The sequence below is a fragment of the Bombus pyrosoma genome, linkage group LG18 (genome assembly GCF_014825855.1).
Source record: "Bombus pyrosoma isolate SC7728 linkage group LG18, ASM1482585v1, whole genome shotgun sequence".
Taxonomy (NCBI): domain Eukaryota; kingdom Metazoa; phylum Arthropoda; class Insecta; order Hymenoptera; family Apidae; genus Bombus; species Bombus pyrosoma.
The window spans coordinates 1223189-1241508 of record NC_057787.1 but is presented as its reverse complement, the minus strand read 5'-3'; the positions used below and the strand labels follow the sequence as shown (position 1 = coordinate 1241508).

The 18320-nt window shown below is 41.3% G+C and overlaps 1 protein-coding gene across 7 annotated transcripts in view; it reads right to left on the bottom strand.

Moving 5' to 3' along the window:
• The window catches only part of LOC122577273 (homeotic protein antennapedia-like), a 167005-nt gene that overhangs the window by 71941 nt on the left and 76744 nt on the right, over positions 1-18320 (bottom strand). For 3 of the 7 annotated variants that reach the window (XM_043748494.1, XM_043748491.1, XM_043748492.1), the window contains one exon: positions 1137-1190. The exons of the other annotated variants lie outside the window; for them this stretch is intronic. The gene's annotated coding sequence lies outside the window, so the exon portion shown is untranslated. The remainder of the gene's footprint in view (positions 1-1136; positions 1191-18320) is intronic. 7 annotated transcript variants of the gene reach the window in all.

The window sequence follows — 18320 nt, the reverse complement described above, 5'->3', positions numbered from 1 at the left end:
CAATTTATTCGTCAAACGACACAGACACTGTCACGTAGGAGACGCACAAGAAATTACGAAAATGAAGATCGCCGGTGATCTCCTCGCGTCGCAGTTGGAACGTTTCACAAATAAGGTGAAGAAATTGAACTTTGTATATGGTAATAGAATTTATTATACAAATCCAACAGAGTGACTGTTCAAAGTGTTACGACAGACTGATCTCGAGCGCTTATTTGAGAGCGTTTTTATACTGAGGTTTTGGTCCCCCTGGTGTATATCAGAGGCAGCTATTTCGTTACTATTTTGTTATTGTTTTGATGACTGTGGCATGCAGGATATTTAGGCTATCGTATTACAGTTTCTGAGCGTGTGACAACATCTTGCAAAAAAGATTAAGCCTGCAGTCTCGCCTACCGAAGAACCACCATCGCTCGGTGTTTCTCGTGTATCGCCTTACAAGGACACACCTATGCATGTAAACGTGACTTTTGAAAAGCAGTCACATCAGTTCGAGGATTATATTTCACTAACAGATACAATTGTTTCCAAGTTTCTGGATTTCAAACGAGAATAACCGTATTTCGATGATCGGTTTAAAACGATGGCTGTTTTTAAAATAACTGAAGCATATTTAAGAGAAATATCAGGAGAAAGGAACTTCTAATATCAATTTATTCGTCGAACACCATAGACACCTTGCAAAAGAGACTAAACCTGCGGCCTCGTCTACCGAAGAATCACCAGCGCACGTGTTTCACATATATCGTTTTACAAGACGCACGTATGCATGAAAACGCGGCTTTACGACACGAAACAGCCATACTTGCTACTATTGAATGAACCTTGGCTAACGACAAACAGTACGTTAATAGAAACACCCAAGCCAGCCAGCGTTGGTGCCGTTAGAAGCAAAATGCCGAGATTCCTGCTAATAACGTCCCTAATAACTTTAACAACATAACGTCGGTTGCGTATACTCGATGTGATCGAGGTACGAGGCGTAAAATTGCGCTGCGAAACGCGATCGTTTCCTCCGCAAAGCGCGACGAACCGTTGGCACACGGTTGATAGGAAAATTCCCGTGTGCCAAGGCGTTTCTAATTACCAGATGTACATCGTCGTTGTATCACGCTCGAGAGGGAATCAACACTTACCGGCATCACCGTGAACGACGCGTTCGCGTAGGAGAAACGTCAAAGCGCTCTTACCTGCAACAGTTAGAAGAGAAGATTTTGATTAATTAGCGGCGAGCGGTTTGCCAGGCGGCAATTAATTGCAAAGATATCGCGAGATAAGAAGGACAGCGTACGCGGAATGCGTTATTAAAGAGCGCATCGCGTTATAAATATTAATCGACATATGCCGGGTTCGGCGAAATTTCTCTGGGCTATTACTGCACGCAATCGGTTACATCACGTATCGCAACTGTTAATTACTTGTTTAGGAAACTAAAGTCTTATCTCTCTCTCTTTCTATCGCCTTGCACGCGGCGTTCCGTTAATTGGTCGTCAAATGCGTGACTGCGCCCACAAGTTATAGCCACAAGAAAGCGTATCCTTGACTGCGCCTAATTGAAAACCGTGAACACCTCCGGAACAGTGGTGTTCTGCTTCGAAGTTTGCTGCGCTGCGCTGCAAGGAACGAGCGGATCTCGTGATGTGTACATACGCTCCTGATGGATTCGACATTTGATATTTCCAATCTGAATAGAATTACCATGTACTTGGTGGTTCGTGTTCGATATTACTGTTGCGTGTTTCGTCGAACGGTTTCAACGAAGAACGTATTATTCGACAGGAAATAAACCGAGTGAATTTTTCTTGCAAAGTATAAATATTTTTTTGTTCTTCCATCCGATTGGTAAGATACGTAGCTTTATCTTCCTTATCGATCGAGCGAAAATGAATTGTCTCGGGTCGAAGAATGGCAGTAGAGGAGAGACAAGAACGTCTCACTGTTAATTAATCAATCAGGATCGCTGGCCTTCGAGTAACAACGTTCCATGACCTTCCAATGAAAATTACGGCGAAACATCACCAAGCTCAGCGCCATATTTAAAATGACACGCCCTTCTTCGTCATCCAGCACAAAAGAAACGAAAGAAGCCATCGTCTCGTGATCGACTCGGACAAGTCGAGCAACGATCGCTTTTAATTAACAGTCGGGACGGTTTCAACAGGATCGAGTTAATACGCCTAATAAATAAGTGGGCCGCGAAGAGCGTATTAGGCGGTGCTAACACGATGGCGGCCACGCTATTTCCGGCCCGACTGGCCGCAGACGAAGAGGGGAGCGCGCGAAGATTTAAATGGCGGTTCAAAAGCGCTAAATTTTCGGCGGCGCGTAATCGCAGCGCGGATCGCGAGAAATTAACGGGATGCTAAGTTGCGGAGCGCTAGGTGGCAGTCGCGGAATCGCAACGCTGGCTGCCAACGGAAGTTGCACCGTGTACGACCGCGATCCGCAACGAGACCACGAGAACGAGGGAACGAGAATGCTGGATGGAAGGAGAAAGAGAGAGACATCAGACAACGGGCAACGGCCGTGAAACAAAGCAGAAGCCGCTGCCCGTGTAATTGGACTCGCCGGGAGGACGACGATGCTCCCTTTAAGAAGCTGCCAGACTGCCGCGGTTCCCTTCTTTTTCAGCCGCTAATCCAGACTTTTAATCGGTGCTGCGCACGTACTTCGGCTTCAGGGATGTCGCCTTTGCTAAATGTTTCAGATCGATGCCCCAGGAATGTTGATTCCTTCGGATTATTTCCAGCGACGGGATAAATAGACAGCAGGATTAATGGGATGAGAATGTTAAAATGGAATTGAAAAGTAGAGTAAAGGTCCGTTTGTTGGAAATTCAATTTTACTGCACTCCCGTCTATTATGTCAATTTGTGTGAACGTGAATTCCCATTGCACGAAGGAAAAATCATAGGTGGGAAGAATCAATGAGTTTCCATTATGTGAACTTCAGTGACCATTTGAATAATTCTGTACACGATTTCGACGTGGTTCTACTAGAAACTTCTGCTATATAAACTACAAATACCTGCATGAATCATATTCGTGTTATGTCACACGACTAAACTCCATGGACTTGGATAAATGAAATTCTACGATAAATTCGATTTCTTCAGTGAAACATATTCCGCATATTCCGAGTTAGAAAAATAAGCTTCAGTTTCTAGCAATTTTTTACAAGCACGTCTTGCATTTTCTTCGTCGCTTAATTTATTTATTCGGAACAAAAAAACGCCTCCCTTTCGTCGAGAATTCTGGCAGCGCAATAAAAACTACAGAGAACGATAACGCAGGGAAAAAAAGGCTTGTAGCCCTGCTAATGAACAAAACATAAACTGGTCGTCGAGTAACTCGATAAATAAACTTGTAGCAGCTCGACCCCGACGGCAGAGAGATTACCGCAACGCAAATGGCGTCGGTAGCCCGGTGACCGTCAAAACGGCAGCTGACTGTTCATTCGTCGAGTTACACGACGATCGTACAGTGATAGGCAGAGAGAGAGAAAAAGAAAAAAGAAGAGAAAGGGATAGAAGAAAGAGGGCCAACGAGCTTAGCCAGATCGTCGACTAACACTCGGTCGCGCAGACACGCACCGAAGCGGTCCCCTTCGGCAATCAGTGACCTCTTCCTCCTACTTCTTCGCAGGCCAGTCGTATCTCACGATCGTAGATAGGTTCGGTAGTGGTCCGCAAATGGTGGACGCTTGCGTGAGCGTGTGCCAGCAGATCTACGTGACCCAGTTCGCTGATGAATCGCGTGATATCCGTATGGACCATGTTCGGGTAGACTCGTGTCCTTTTGATCCTGGTAGCCTTACGCGGAGGCTCGAAACTCGACGCTAGGTTTTTTTACGACTCGACTTTCAGAACGATTATCCAACTGGCGACTTCCTTTTTTGTATAAGAACCGCGCTACACGTAGGAACAAAATCGAAGAGGCAAAGAATTCGACAGGCACTTCAAATGATTTATCGCGATCATTCGATACTTCTTACGCTTCCGTTGTCCCGAAACATAGCCTAAAGACGGAGGAACGTAATTTTAGGTAGCTAAAAACAGTGGCCAAGATAATACGTCTCCCTTCCACCAAGCCAAACAATGCCCCGTCTTTTGAAACAACAAACCCGACAGAAGCGGTGAAGCATCGAGCATATACCGAAGGCTACAATCCAGAACGGCCACGCAACGAATTCTTCATCAGGCATTCGGAGCATACCCCCAAGAATAGAACAGCAAGTACGAGTTCCAAGTAGCGAGTCGACACCGGCCGCATCCTGGAATCGAACCTACAGCGAAGTGCTGGACACGCTCTGTCGGTCCGTGGAAGCCGGAAGACCGAGCCCACCGTGAAGCGAGGAAACACGCTGGAGTATCGCGAAAGACGGCCGGTAGGAAGCTCGTTTCCTCGTGGCTGATCGTGGACGTCTCGCGAGCTGTAGTTAGACGCGCGAGGGGGAAATTCAACCCCGACACAGGCAAACTCTCTGCGGGAGTAACCGGAGAGAAGTTTTGGGCCGGAGAGCGTGACGGGGGTGGAACGAAGGGTGGCATGCCACGAACGGAACGACGCCGAAGGAGGAGCGGAGAACGCGAGAAAGAGAGAGAAGGAGGCAGAGAGAGAGAGAGAGAGAGAGGTACGCTGGCAGCTAAGGGGGCACGAGGGGATGAGCTAGAGTTGGAGCGATGGCAGAGTATTGATTTAGTGGGTTTCACCGTCTCCTTCTATTTGTCTCTCTCGTTCTACATCTCCGCGTCTCCGGCGTCTCTGCACAAGCTACGAGGGCGCATCGGCTCTCTCGTTGTTTCAGGGCTTCGATTTCTTGCCTTTCAGGCTACAAGCCGTGAGCACTGCCGCTTTTTTCCCCTCTTTTTCTTGTCGTTCAAAGGAAAACGCTCGGTTTTCCGAATGGAAATTGCTTGGATTGAGACACAGGCACGAAATACATGTTCCTCGTCCCCGATTTTTTAGCAGTGGCTGAGCTCTGTTTTTTAGCCGCTTTTTTCGGAGAACGTTTGGGCGGAAAGAGATATGAGATTGAATGGTCCACGCTATTGGATGGTCGTGTGAAACGTAACGGTTTTTTTTATAAAATTCTCACGGCAGTTTAAACACGCGTGTAATATTCAGTTAGAAGAAACATAATATTAGGCGAATAGTCTCCTTCATTCTGGTTAGAAATATGCTGCTCATCGTTATATGTTAAAATTGGAAGAATTAGAATTAGAATTAGAATTTTACGTATATTGTATTGTAACGTATTGACGTGTAATCGTCAGTTGTCTTCTTCGTTTTCTATTCAATTTCCAATTTCGTTCTACCGTCATTTTCAGACGAGGAGGAAATTATAGGTGATTTTTAATAATAATAATCAAATATAATCCATCGATCGATGTTTCTTACGTGAACGAAGAATGAAATACAACGCTATACGTATGCACGTGTGCACTGCATGTCGAGCATCGTCTCCGCGGATCCTCCAGTCCCTTCCGCGTTTCCGCTTTCAACACACGTAGCCGAACAACGTTCTTCGCTTTGACTCTCTCTCGTCGTGAATAAAATAGAAGCTGAGGATTTCCGTGTTGACATCGGTGCCGATCGTGTCTCGCTCGATTCAACGGAAAACCGACGAAATCACTCTATTTCCGCGTTTTTCTCAAAAAAAAAAAAAAACAACGGTCACCCGTAATTATGCCAGCCAATTAAAAATTCTAATATTTTCTTGACTTAAGAAAAATTATTCTTAAGAAATATATAAACTTTCAAGTATCCAACAAAATGTACAATTCGTTTTGAAAATATTCTTCGCACTTTTTATAATTTGGAATATTTAAGAATTCTATAAAAATGTATAATTCTTTCAAGATAAAAGCACGTAGATATTAAAACGCTGCAACAAGAGATTAAGTTAATTAGACCTAACCTAAACCTAGTAACCAGAGAAGATGAGTTAATTCATCTTTTGAATAGCTGACCTCTTGGTTATCATAATTTCTTTATTTACTACATTATTTTATGCCAAAATATTTCCACTGAAAATAAAATGTATGATATTTACACGTGCAGGGATTAAAACCTAACCTAATTCTACTAACCAGAGAAGATGAGATCATTCATCGTATGAATTGGTTATCAATCTCTTGGTTATCATAATTTCTTTATTTACTACATTATTCTATGCCAAAATATTTCCATTGAAAATAAAATGTACGATATTTATACGTGCAAGGATTAAAACCTAACCTAAACCTACTAACCAGAGAAGATGAGATCATTCATCGTATGAATTGGTTATCAATCTCTTGGTTATCATAATTTCTTTATTTACTACATTATTTTACGCCAAAATATTTCCATTGAAAATAAAATGTACGATATTTACACGTGCAAGGATTAAAACCTAACCTAAACCTACTAACCAGAGAAGATGAGATCATTCATCGTATGAATTGGTTATCAATCTCTTGGTTATCATAATTTCTTTATTTACTACATTATTTTACGCCAAAATATTTCCATTGAAAATAAAATGTACGATATTTACACGTGCAAGAATTAAAACCTAACCTAAACCTACTAACCAGAGAAGATGAGATCGTTCATCGTATGAATTGGTTATCAATCTCTTGGTTATCATAATTTCTTTATTTACTACATTATTTTACGCCAAAATATTTCCATTGAAAATAAAATGTACGATATTTACACGTGCAAGAATTAAAACCTAACCTAAACCTACTAACCAGAGAAGATGAGATCGTTCATCGTATGAATTGGTTATCAATCTCTTTGTTATCGTAATTTCTTTATTTACTACATTATTTTACGCCAAAATATTTCCACTGAAAATAAAATGTATGATATTTACACGAGCAAGGATTAAAACCTAACCTAAATCTACCAACCAGAGAAGATGAGATCATTCATCGTATGAATTGGTTATCAACCTTTTGGTTATCATAATTTCTTTACTTACTACATTATTTTACGCCAAAATATTTCCATTGAAAATAAAATGTACGATATTTACACGTGCAGGGATTAAAACCGACCTACTTGAAACCGATTTATCCCTTAACTTTTGATTCTGTGATTAGAGAAATTTCTGGCAAAGATGTTCCATTAACAGATTAGCAACGATGTACAAACGTACGCTTCGATAAAATAACATATCTCGCGACACGCATTTGAATCGCAAGGACGTCTCGTATAAAACTTCTTCTGCGACTTTAGCGACAAATATTGATTCAGTCATTTGACAAATATCCGACTGGTTTATTCAGGTGAACCGATCGACAAGGGGCCCGGCGTCGACAGACGCAAAACGAGGCTGCGCGCGAATCGATCGAAAAACAACAGGCCGGTCGGAAGCGCGTGGCAATTTCATTGAATTCGAACAATTATCGCGGCAATGCTCCCGCCGGTTTTGCCGCTTCCGCGTGTTCCTCTCGCTTCCGTCCTGTCGCAAATTTTACTTTCGTTGCGACGCCGATGTTTAATCGCGATCGTTAAACATAGAGGAATTTCGATTTCGCAAGAGGCAGCTCGTTAACACCACTTTGACGTAATTCTTGTTGCTTATCGTCCGTGTTCTTGATGTTAATGAACGTGGCGTTTCCTGCAAGACATCTGTCATCGTAAATCTTCGATATGTTTGGCATCCGTCTTTGATTATCATTACGTTTGTGATCGCAAAAATGAAACATATTTCTCGTTCCAGGCGCTAAATATAGAAATGCTTTTTTGGCTTGGAATATTTGCGAAAGTAGCGAGAACTAAAGAAATTTCCAACCTTCCTGGAAGCCATAAATCTGCATGGAATCAAAGGTCTTTTACGTGTTCGACAATGATCAGGAAGGAGCCGCGAAAGGCAGACGCATGGCGCATGAGCCGCGTGGCATCATAAAACTGAATCGTCGACAGCTTAATTACCGTCGTGCCCGATTAACAGCGCAATTAATAATCCGATAGTCACGGCGGTTCGAATCAATTAAACCTCTCGGCATCGCAGTGTAGGGAGAGGGATGGAAATGCAGAAATCGAGAGACATGCGTCTCTATAGGAAACTCATTTCCATGTACAGGAATTACAAATTGAAGAAAAATAAAAGGGCAATGAAGAAATGTAGAGGAAATAGGGAACAGAGATAAAAGGAAATTCGTGTGTAATCACGGGACGATCTAATTAATAATCTTTCGACTATAACAACCGCGTAACTGCTTAGGTTACACGAGAAGGGAAACCGAGATACTATCTCTATATAGTTAAGAGGTGTTTACAAGTTCAGGCAGGGAATCTGTGGGTAAGTGGTAGAGAAGATGGCAGTAAATATTCCTTGGGTACCTCTCTCTTTCCTCTTTCGTTCCTTGGTGCTCTCTCTCTCTCTCTCTCTCTCTCTCTCTTCCCCTCTGCTCCTCCGCATATACTCGTTTTCTCCGGTTTCCTGCCCTCGTCCTCACCCCACTGACCCCCTGTTTGGCCCGGTGAGCTAACCGAGCTACTCTTCGCGTCGCGGAATTCCAATTTACCCTCTTCGAGGAACTCTTCCGCTTCGATCGACCGGCCAAAGCGCACCTCAAAACGAAAACATTCAATTCGACGCCATCCCCGCTTCTACCCGCCATTACTCTTCCCTTTTCTCCGCGATTAAATTTCTAACCCCCTTCTACAAAGGGGTGTCACCCTTGTTACTTTACTAGAATTTGTTCAGTGCTTTCTCCATTTTTTTTTTTTTTAATTTTATTTTATTTTCGTTTTATCTACATCGTTTGTAATGTTCGTGGTATTTTGTAACGAAATGGGTAGGTCGAATTATGGTTCTTTTTTTTAGATAATTATGTGTACATATATACTGACGGCCATAAGTGTTACGTCTACTGATATTTCATACAAATTGCGCGTTTTATTTCACCATGAATTTTGTTCCGTTTATAAGAATTCTTTTACCACGAACTTGTTACTTCATTCTCATCGTATGTATCGTAAAATAATATTAATAATATAATATTGTGTATATTGTAAAATACCGTGTAAAATAAAGATTGGTAGTTTTGCAATAAATGGAACGAGTAAGTGTGTTTGTACTTATGGCTTGTAGTGTACATCCAAACCTAATAGAGGAAATTAGCTATGTGCTATACAAGTCAATTCCTAAATTAAGGTCAATTTAGAAAAAAATATATATATATTGCGTTAATGGAGACTGAGGAGAATAGGAAGGTTTGGAGGAAAATGATAGTAAAGAAAAGAAATAAGAAGAAGAAAAATAAGAAATGTAAGATGAAATGGTTTCTGTTGCTGGACATCACGCAAGGGTTGTTGCATATAAAATAAAGATAAATGCAACGAGTAACTGTGTTTGTACTTATGGCTGGTAGTGTACATCCAAACCTAATAGAAGGAATTAACTACGTGCTATACAAATCAATTCCTAAATTAAGGTCAATTTACAAAAAATAAATATATTTTGCGTTAATGGAGACTGAGGAGAATAGGAATGTTTGGAGGAAAATGATAGTAAAAAAAAGCAATAAGAAGAAGAAAAATAAGAAATGTAAGATGAGATGGTTTTTGTTGCTGGACATCACGCAAGGGTTGTTGTATATAAAATAAAGATAAATGCAACGAGTAACTGTGTTTGTACTTATGGCTGGTAGTGTACATCCAAACCTAATAGAGGGAATTAGCTATGTGCTATACGAGTCAATTCCTAAATTAAGGTCAATTTACAAAAAATAAATATATTTTGCCTTAATGGAAACTGAGGAGAATAGGAAGGTTTGGAGGAAATTGATAGTAAAGAAAAGAAATAAGAAGAAAGAAAATAAGAAATGTAAGATGAGATGGTTTCTGTTGCTGGACATCACGCAAGGGTTGCTGCATATAAAATAAAGATTGGTAGTTTTGCAATAAATGTAACGAGTAGCTGTGTTTGTACTTATGGCTTGTAGTGTACATCCAAACCTAATAGAGGGAATTAACTGCGTGCTATACAAGTCAATTCCTAAATTAAGGTCAATTTACAAAAAAGAAATATATTTTGCCTTAATGGAAACTGAGGAGAATAGGAAGGTTTGAAGGAAATTGATAGTAAAGAAAAGAAATAAGAAGAAGGAAAATAAGAAATGTAAGATGAAATGGTTTCTGTTGCTGGACATCACGCAAGGGTTGTTGCATATAAAATAAAGATTGATAGTTTTGCAATAAATGTAACGAGTAACTGTGTTTGTACTTATGGCTGGTAGTGTACATCCAAACCTAATAGTAGGAATTAGCTGCGTGCTATACAAGTCAATTCCTAAATTAAGGTCAATTTACAAAAAAATAAATATATTTTGCGTTAATAGAGATTGAGGAGAATAGGAAGTTTTGGAGGAAAATGATAATAAGGAAAAGAAGTAAGAAGAAGAAAAATAAGAAAAGTAAGAGTTTCATCTAAGATGAGATGGTTTCTGTTACTGGACATCTCGCAGGGGTTGTCCCTCTTCCAATCAAAGTTCTTTCCGTGTCACGGAATTTCAATTTACCCTCGTCTCGCGTTTCCTCCCCGTCACGTTTGTAAGCGAACGTTCTGAAGGAAAACATTCGATTGATTGCGTTCTCCCTTTGATTCGTTCCTCGTTTCTCTGACCCTCTGGCTACGGAGGGGGAAAACAACCACTCAATTGCATCCAGAAACACGCCAGCCATTACTACTATCTTTGCCAATTTATTTTCTTCGATGGCGTCACGGTATAATATAACGAAATCACGCGATTTTCAAAATATCGCCAAGTTTATTAGTCGCATTAAAATCCTGTACTTAATATTAAATTTCTGTCATCTTTACAACCGCTGCTCGGATATTTCTGCCATTTTTATACTTTTCAATATTAACAACTTTGAAATATTACAGCTTCGAATATTACTTCCTTATGTATCTGTCGAGTAATCGGAAAATTCGAAAATTCCCAAACCCGTTACGTTCGCAACATTCGACTGAAAGTACCCGAGGAATCGTTCACATTGATTTCCTAACAAAAATGGAAGGCGGTCGTTGCCGGCATACAGTTTGGAAACGCGCAGCTCTGAGGAAAAGAACAGCTGTTGTGACGGGTGGTGTCTTGTCCTCTCGAAAGAGGTTGCCAGTTTCCGAGTCTGTACTCCACCAAGATATTCTGCAAAACGATACATTTCCAGACACCATTTCTCAAACTCTCCAACAAACATCGGGTAAACAAATTCGTCAAATCCTAAGCCAACTGTACCGAACTTTAAATGGCGAAAAAATTGCTAGAATATCAATTTTACAATTACAAAAAAAAAAAAAAGAAATTCAAATCTAACCGGCCTGAATTACTCCGTTTAAAATAAATGAACTCGGCGAATAAAGTGAAATGAAGCAGATTCGATATTTAGCGAAAACGCTGCAGTCTATAAAAACGGTCGAGGATAGACGGTGAAAAGGGGATAGAGAAAAGGGGGTACGGTACGGTATCTTTCCGCTGGAAATGGAAAAAGAAAGGGGGAGAGAGAGCGTGGTGAAGCGAGGTTGAATCGCGGAGGGATGGGAAAAAGCGTTGCTGACGGCAGGCTCGACCGATACGGCGGAAAGAGAGGGCCGGCGAAGGGGAAGCCGGCGCAAACAGGGAGGAAAGGACGGAGCTACCGCGTGGACTGGAAATGAAAGAGCCCAACCCATACGGGCGATAATTCATTCGTGAACCGAACGAGGCAGCTGAATCCGGCGTTGCACACGTGCACGATTTCGTAGAATAGGCGGCGCGTTACGTGGAAACTCGCGGCCTCGACGTGTTTCGCGATTCTACCCCCGCGATCACCTCGTTTTTCTCCACTATTCTCCTTTTTTTTTTTTCTTTTGATTGACCAATCGTCGATAGTTTGTTTAAAAAAGTTTGTACCCGTCGAGAAAAATGTAATAAAATTCTGTGTACATAGAGATAGGATTGAATTATGAGTCAATAATTTAGAAGCTGGACTGGGTCAAGTGTTAAATCTCCGTGGTCTGCTTTATTTTTCTGCTCTTCCTTTTTCGATCCTTCAATTTTTCATTTCTCGTTCGGAGGAAGTTTACATTGGCAAACAATTGCGTAATAAAAATGTATGCATTAATGGTAGAAAGGTTAGATCGTAACTTCATAATTTAGGCTGCAGTATCGTGCTCTTCTGTACCCATTGGATGATTCTAAATGGCAACTGGGTATCGTAGAAATATAAACAGAACTGAAATGGACACCGTCGAAACGATTCGAAAGGTCGAAACAATCGTAAAACTCGAAGCGATCTGTTTACGTGAAATCCGAGAAACGAGGATAGATTACCACGGAATACCAGCGCGAAATATACGAACCGCGTCGCTGAAAGTACCGCCGGCTATTCTTCATCCTCTTGTGTTTAATCGCGAAATCCCTACAATCTTTCATCAGACACGTATATACTCTAATTTACCAGCCTATCGCATATTAAGCAAACCCAGTCGCTGTACGTTTCACGAAATTTCATCTTTAATTATTTTTCTTAGCTTCTTTCCAATTCTTTTATCAAACAATCGAATTTCGATAATTTTCAGAGATTTATTCACTTTACGAGATGAAAGACGCGCCATGATTACGAAACAAACTGAAGATTTCCATGTTTTCTCCGACTGAGAATCGAAGGATCGCGCTGAAAGATGCAGAGAAACTGGTTCAGGTGCGGAAAAGTGACGAACGCTCTTTCGGTTTTCTCCTTTTGCAGATTTTTCTTAGCCGAGCTTATAGTTGGTGGGGGCAAAAGTGAAACTCGCTCAAGTTTCTTTGTTATTGTCCTCGTTTTTCCAGCGGCAACGAAACTTAGGGACGTGAAATGCCTTCACGGTCGCGACCCCCGAACCAACTTTCACCGCCATAAAAATATAAATGCGCCGACGGGCCGCGCTCTGGTTTGCGTGAAACGACGTCGGCCCTGGGACCCGCCGGGAAGCCATTGACAATGAACTTCTCCCTCTTCCTTTCTCTCTCATTGCGAATTTCCTTTATTCCCATTTCGGAATGAGATGCTAACAGATTACGGAACCGACGGAAGAATTTTATTTTCCCTGCGTGGTCCCAGGACATGGAACCGTACTATAGCAAAGTGCGTCCTATTTTCACGTTGAAGATGTATATCATACTAGATGTCATATTCTGTGGTTGCTCGTATGATAAAGATGCTTGTTATTTGATAAAAATAAAATTGAAGAATTCGCTTGAAAATTTGTCGATAATTGAGTTTAATAGGACAATTTAGAGAACTGGTATCGGGATAATTTTCATTTTTTGTTCCTTTCTAATTACTAAGGACACATACATAATTTTGTCAAAGTTACTGTCAACTTTTATCGAGATCCAAATATTATATGTACGTAATTACTAGGAACGTACAGATAATTTGTACGAAAATTAAGGTCGGCCTGCACGAAATCGAAACACACGTACGTGTATAATTATTTTTATCACTCTATTCCAGTTACAGTTATTTAAATACCGGTAGATACGAACTCACGAGTCTTATATTAGATATGTATATGACAGAGTATAATATATTTTCAGCGTGAGTCACAGAAAAGCATATTGCACGTAACCAGACTGAGCAAATACTTTGCTATTACATTTTAATGCCTCATAATACACTTGCAATGATCAGGTCATCTGAAAAGTTTGTAAGAAAATAATGGACGCACAACATTTTTCCTTTTATATTATTTTAGCGAATTATATGTTTGTATAAAGACAATTAGAAAGACACTTTTCGGACAATCTAATATATTCAAAAACTGTCGTTGACTTGTACAAAAATAAAACAACGAGTTTTCGTTTGGAAAAGTTTGCTATGCTATACCGAAGGATAGCCGGAAGATTTTGCCATCGAATGTACCAAAGGAACCCACCCCCTCGAGGAGGCAGAACAAGCAGAAAGGGAGTTTCGACTAGGAGCGTAGCCAGCGAAAGGGCGGGCAGTCAGCGTGAAACGAAAAGGGAGATTTAGATGTCATCCCCTGACGTGCTACTACTTTCCTTTCATCCCCTCCACTTGGTCAGAAACTTTCCCTCCCACCGAGACCGAACTGCGCCTCCATGATGATGGACAAAAATGCCGACGGAAACTCATCATTGGGAAAACTCATCGCCGAACAAGCTGTTTTTTTTTCAGGGGTCGTTCTACCATAGAAAAATACAGCTCTGTCAAAAAGGAAGACATCTATATTCCGTGTGTTCTGCGGCCGAAAAATACCAGCGCGCGGGCAGGATGTTTTTAAGTTCGGGAGATCTACAATTATTCCGTCCCTGGAAAACGTCTTAGTGACGTGTTACTTGTTTTGGACATTTTGCTGTGAATAACGGTGGGTTTAAAGCGGCGTAAAAAAGCTTCGAGGTGAAAATCGAAAGTAAAGAAAAAGGAAAAGGGGGGGGGAGGAAAAAAAAATGAAATCGAAGCGGAGGCACGCGCCCGTTAAAAATACCAGAATTGTCCAAGAGAAACGCGGCGACGTCAACGACAAGATGAATGTCAGAGGTTTGGCCGGGCAAGGGTGGATTTTATTTATCGGTCGATAAATCATTATAATTTTCTTAGTAGGCCGCGAAAAAATGTTAACGGCCATAAGAGCAGGGTTGAGTCTCTTTCTAGAAGGGACACCCTAAATTTTCTACGGAACGGGATTAGCTCATCCAATCAGACGAAACATTGGAAGGGCGGGCTTAATTAAAATCTTCTTGGAGGAAGGCTATCAAGCCGCGCTGGCCCCGGAGATGCCGCGAGATGTAAGAATAGAACATTAAGAGCTTTCCCTGCCGATGGTATTTCTGAGCAGCCGGTCGGATTAACGAACGCCGGAGGACGCAGCGCCGCGCTGTTTCTACAAGGAAATACGATGTAACACCGAACCCTATTTATATGGTAATTTATTCTATATCGTGGCAACACCGAGGAAGCAGCAATAATTTCCAAGGATATTCGATAAAATTTCACGTGTCGATGATAAAAATCGTACGAGAAATAGTTAGATCTTTCGTTGACAATATTTTATTTCGTTGTTTCAGTTTGCTGATTCACCGAAAGGATCTGTAAAATTTATATGTACAAAGATTCCTTATTTATCACCGCAACGCCGAAAAGGTAGGAATAATTTTGAAAAATTCAAATGTATTTCCTCATTCCTGCGTTAAAACGTACGATGAAATCTAACACGATATTTTGTTTTATTCCACTATCGTGATTCATCGAAAAGATGACTAAAATTTATCGATAAATATATAATGTTCATAAATCGTTGAAATATATAGGAGAGGAATTAAAATAAAAATGAGAGAAATACTGACAGTTGTTTGACGATTACACGGAATATCAATTGCCTCCAGACACATGAAAACGTTTAAGGACATTGGAGAAAGGGAAATCGATTTACTCCGTTGAAATGTTTAACGGCACGAATAATAAATCGATCAGGATGTAGAATGATCGAAGACGCGTGTTCGGGAATGGACACAGTATATTTTCGGATTTCGCGGCATAGAGATCCGCACGGGGGACTAAACGACTGCGGGGCAACCCGAATTTGCATACCGTTTGTTATTCAAATGCCGCGATTCACTCTTCTGATTCTCAATGAGGGAAACGCACAAGTATCGCAACAGGGCGATGACGTATCCGTTTAATAAATTATTGTTCTTCATAGGAGGCACTCGGTTGACTTTCTAAACACGCGCTTGATGTACGAGGAAGACGATCGACGCATGCAAATATCTGATCGAGTTGGACCCCGTCCGATTTGTTCTTCGCCTTTTGAAATATTAATTTTAGATGCGTCAATAAAAAACAAAAGAGATAAGCAGAACGAAACAGCAGACAAATTTGTCAAGGATTCGTTGTATAAGTTTTTTATATCGTGAGAAAAAATTAATTTCGCTTAAAATTGTCTGGTTTTTATTCGAAAGAAAAGAAAAGAAATTAAAAATCCACTAGATGGCGGTTTCTACGAAGGCTACGTTGTTGTCCGGGACAGTTTCCGTCAGGGTTAAGGGTTAGCAGTCAGTGCGTCGATACAAGATCGTTTTAAGTGGATCTATAAATTTACCGGGGCCGAACATCGAGCCTATATTTACTCTATTATGCAGGCTCGTTTTTATAAGCCGTTTACGTTTAACAGCAAATAATCGTTTAGATGCCGCGCCATGATATGGCCCATAAATCTTCTGGCAGCATGGCGTTCGGCTTGTGTTATGATGATGCGGGACACGCGCAGGTCAGTACCGCCTTCACTTTGAACGGGCCACTGAAGGTGGCAGCACGGAAACAGCTGGCATACTCCACCGCCCCGACCTCGAATCACACGACACGCCATCTCTCGAACTTTTCCGGAACATCCGTTTCCTCGTGGTTCCTGCCGAATTCGATAGGTGGCTGGAATCATTTTTGGCGGGAATCCCGCGGAAAACTTTGGCCATGCTTCGGCAAGCCACGTGTAGCGTTAAACATTTTTTAGCGATCGTTCCCATCGATAAGTGGCGAAATAAGATGGTCGAGAATAGTGTCGATTCAATTTGCATAATGGACGCGGCAGCGACAAAATCACGATTACAGGAAAAAAAAATAGTCAATGTAACACGATCGTCCCCGATAACCGGTTCCTTTTTTTCGAATCACATGGCGACCAAACGATCGCCGACCGAACGCTATATATACACTATATTGCTTTTTCAAGCAATTATCTCGGCTAGTTGTCACTTAATCCGATATCGGTGCCTCAATATTCATGTATGCAAATAACTGCTTACAACTGAGGGCTGCCGGCAACCACATTCGTTATTTACATCGAATATCGGACAAATTGTGCATATGTTTAGTACAAAATGCTAATTAAGGTTATATTCGTCAACCGATCCGAAGGAGAACTCACAATGGTTACAGAATTTCACGAATGTTTCCATGCCGATTTCGAAATCTCCTCATTCAATACTTTCTAGTTCTTTGTCTCGTTTCTATCTGCTTCATACAGTACCCGTGTATGTTGCATACATTCTAATTCCTACAACAATTCTCTTTATTTCCATAAAAAGACGTTTAAACGCATTCGTAAGAATCCTGGTGGTAAACGATAAATCAATGCTCAGGATGTGAACACTGACAGTGAATATCTTGTCGCGCCTAGAAAGCCTGGCAAAAGGCAAAACGCGAAAGGCACAATCATTCTTGTTTGTGTCGTACATAATACCGTGGTGTGGCACTGCGGGCGGTCTTGTCGTCTTTCCGATTCGGTGTTTGCTCGTTCTGGAGGTGCATGGCTCTGCCTACCGATTCGACACACGTGTACTTTTTTCCCCCGATTGCTATTGTTTCCTCGTTATTAACATTACAACTATCACGTTTTTCCAGTCTATAATCTCGAGACGGTTTTTCAACAACTCCCTAGAGTCTCCTTGTTGGGGGCATGCTCAGCTCACGAAGCCGTATAGATAGAGCAGCGAACGCTGTCCGCGGGCGGTCCTGTCGCTTTCTCGACGATCGTATTTGTCCGTCGAATGGCGCGTGGCGCTGCTTATCAATCACTTCGACTAACCTACTGTTTGTTTGCGCGTTTACGGCCGTCGTTCTCCTGCAATACCAATCAGGGCCACCGTTGTCGAAGCTAAATCGTTCGATCGGTATACATTTGGGTGGTCTACCGAAACGAATCAGCGAAGTGTTAAAGTATATTATTAGAGATTGGCTCGAATAGAGAGCGCGTGAAGGCACGTCGTTTCGCGTCAAGGAGCGTCTAACCTTTCCTTCGAACGCTGCACAAAATGTCGGCCATTGATTGAATAACGATTAGACGATCGATCGCGCGTTGAATAACTTGTCCCGCATCGAAACGGCGAATTAAATCACTGACCAATTTTTGATCGCATCTCGATGAGTAAGGACTTCATTTTCATGCTATGCTCACTATTGTATTATTAACCCTTAGAGTGTTGAATACTCGCAGCCTATGCCATCCGTACGGACGGCATGCTGCCAGCGCTGGCGATCGCTGTGGACTGAATACTTTTTCGCTATACTGAACTCTGTTGATTGACTATTCAAAACGCAAATCGTAATAAGTTATAGTAATTCTTTTGCGCGAGATTAAATGATTCAAGCGCGTTATTTTTTAGTATTGATTATTTATTATAAACATTGAAATTCACAATAAACTAGAATTTGGGTAGTAAACTAGAAAACTAAATTTAGCAAATATAACACAAGTTAATAATTCAGTTGTGCGTGAAAAATTTCAAAACAATCATCGATACATAATCCGACATCGCATTTTCTGTCGTTCCTTCT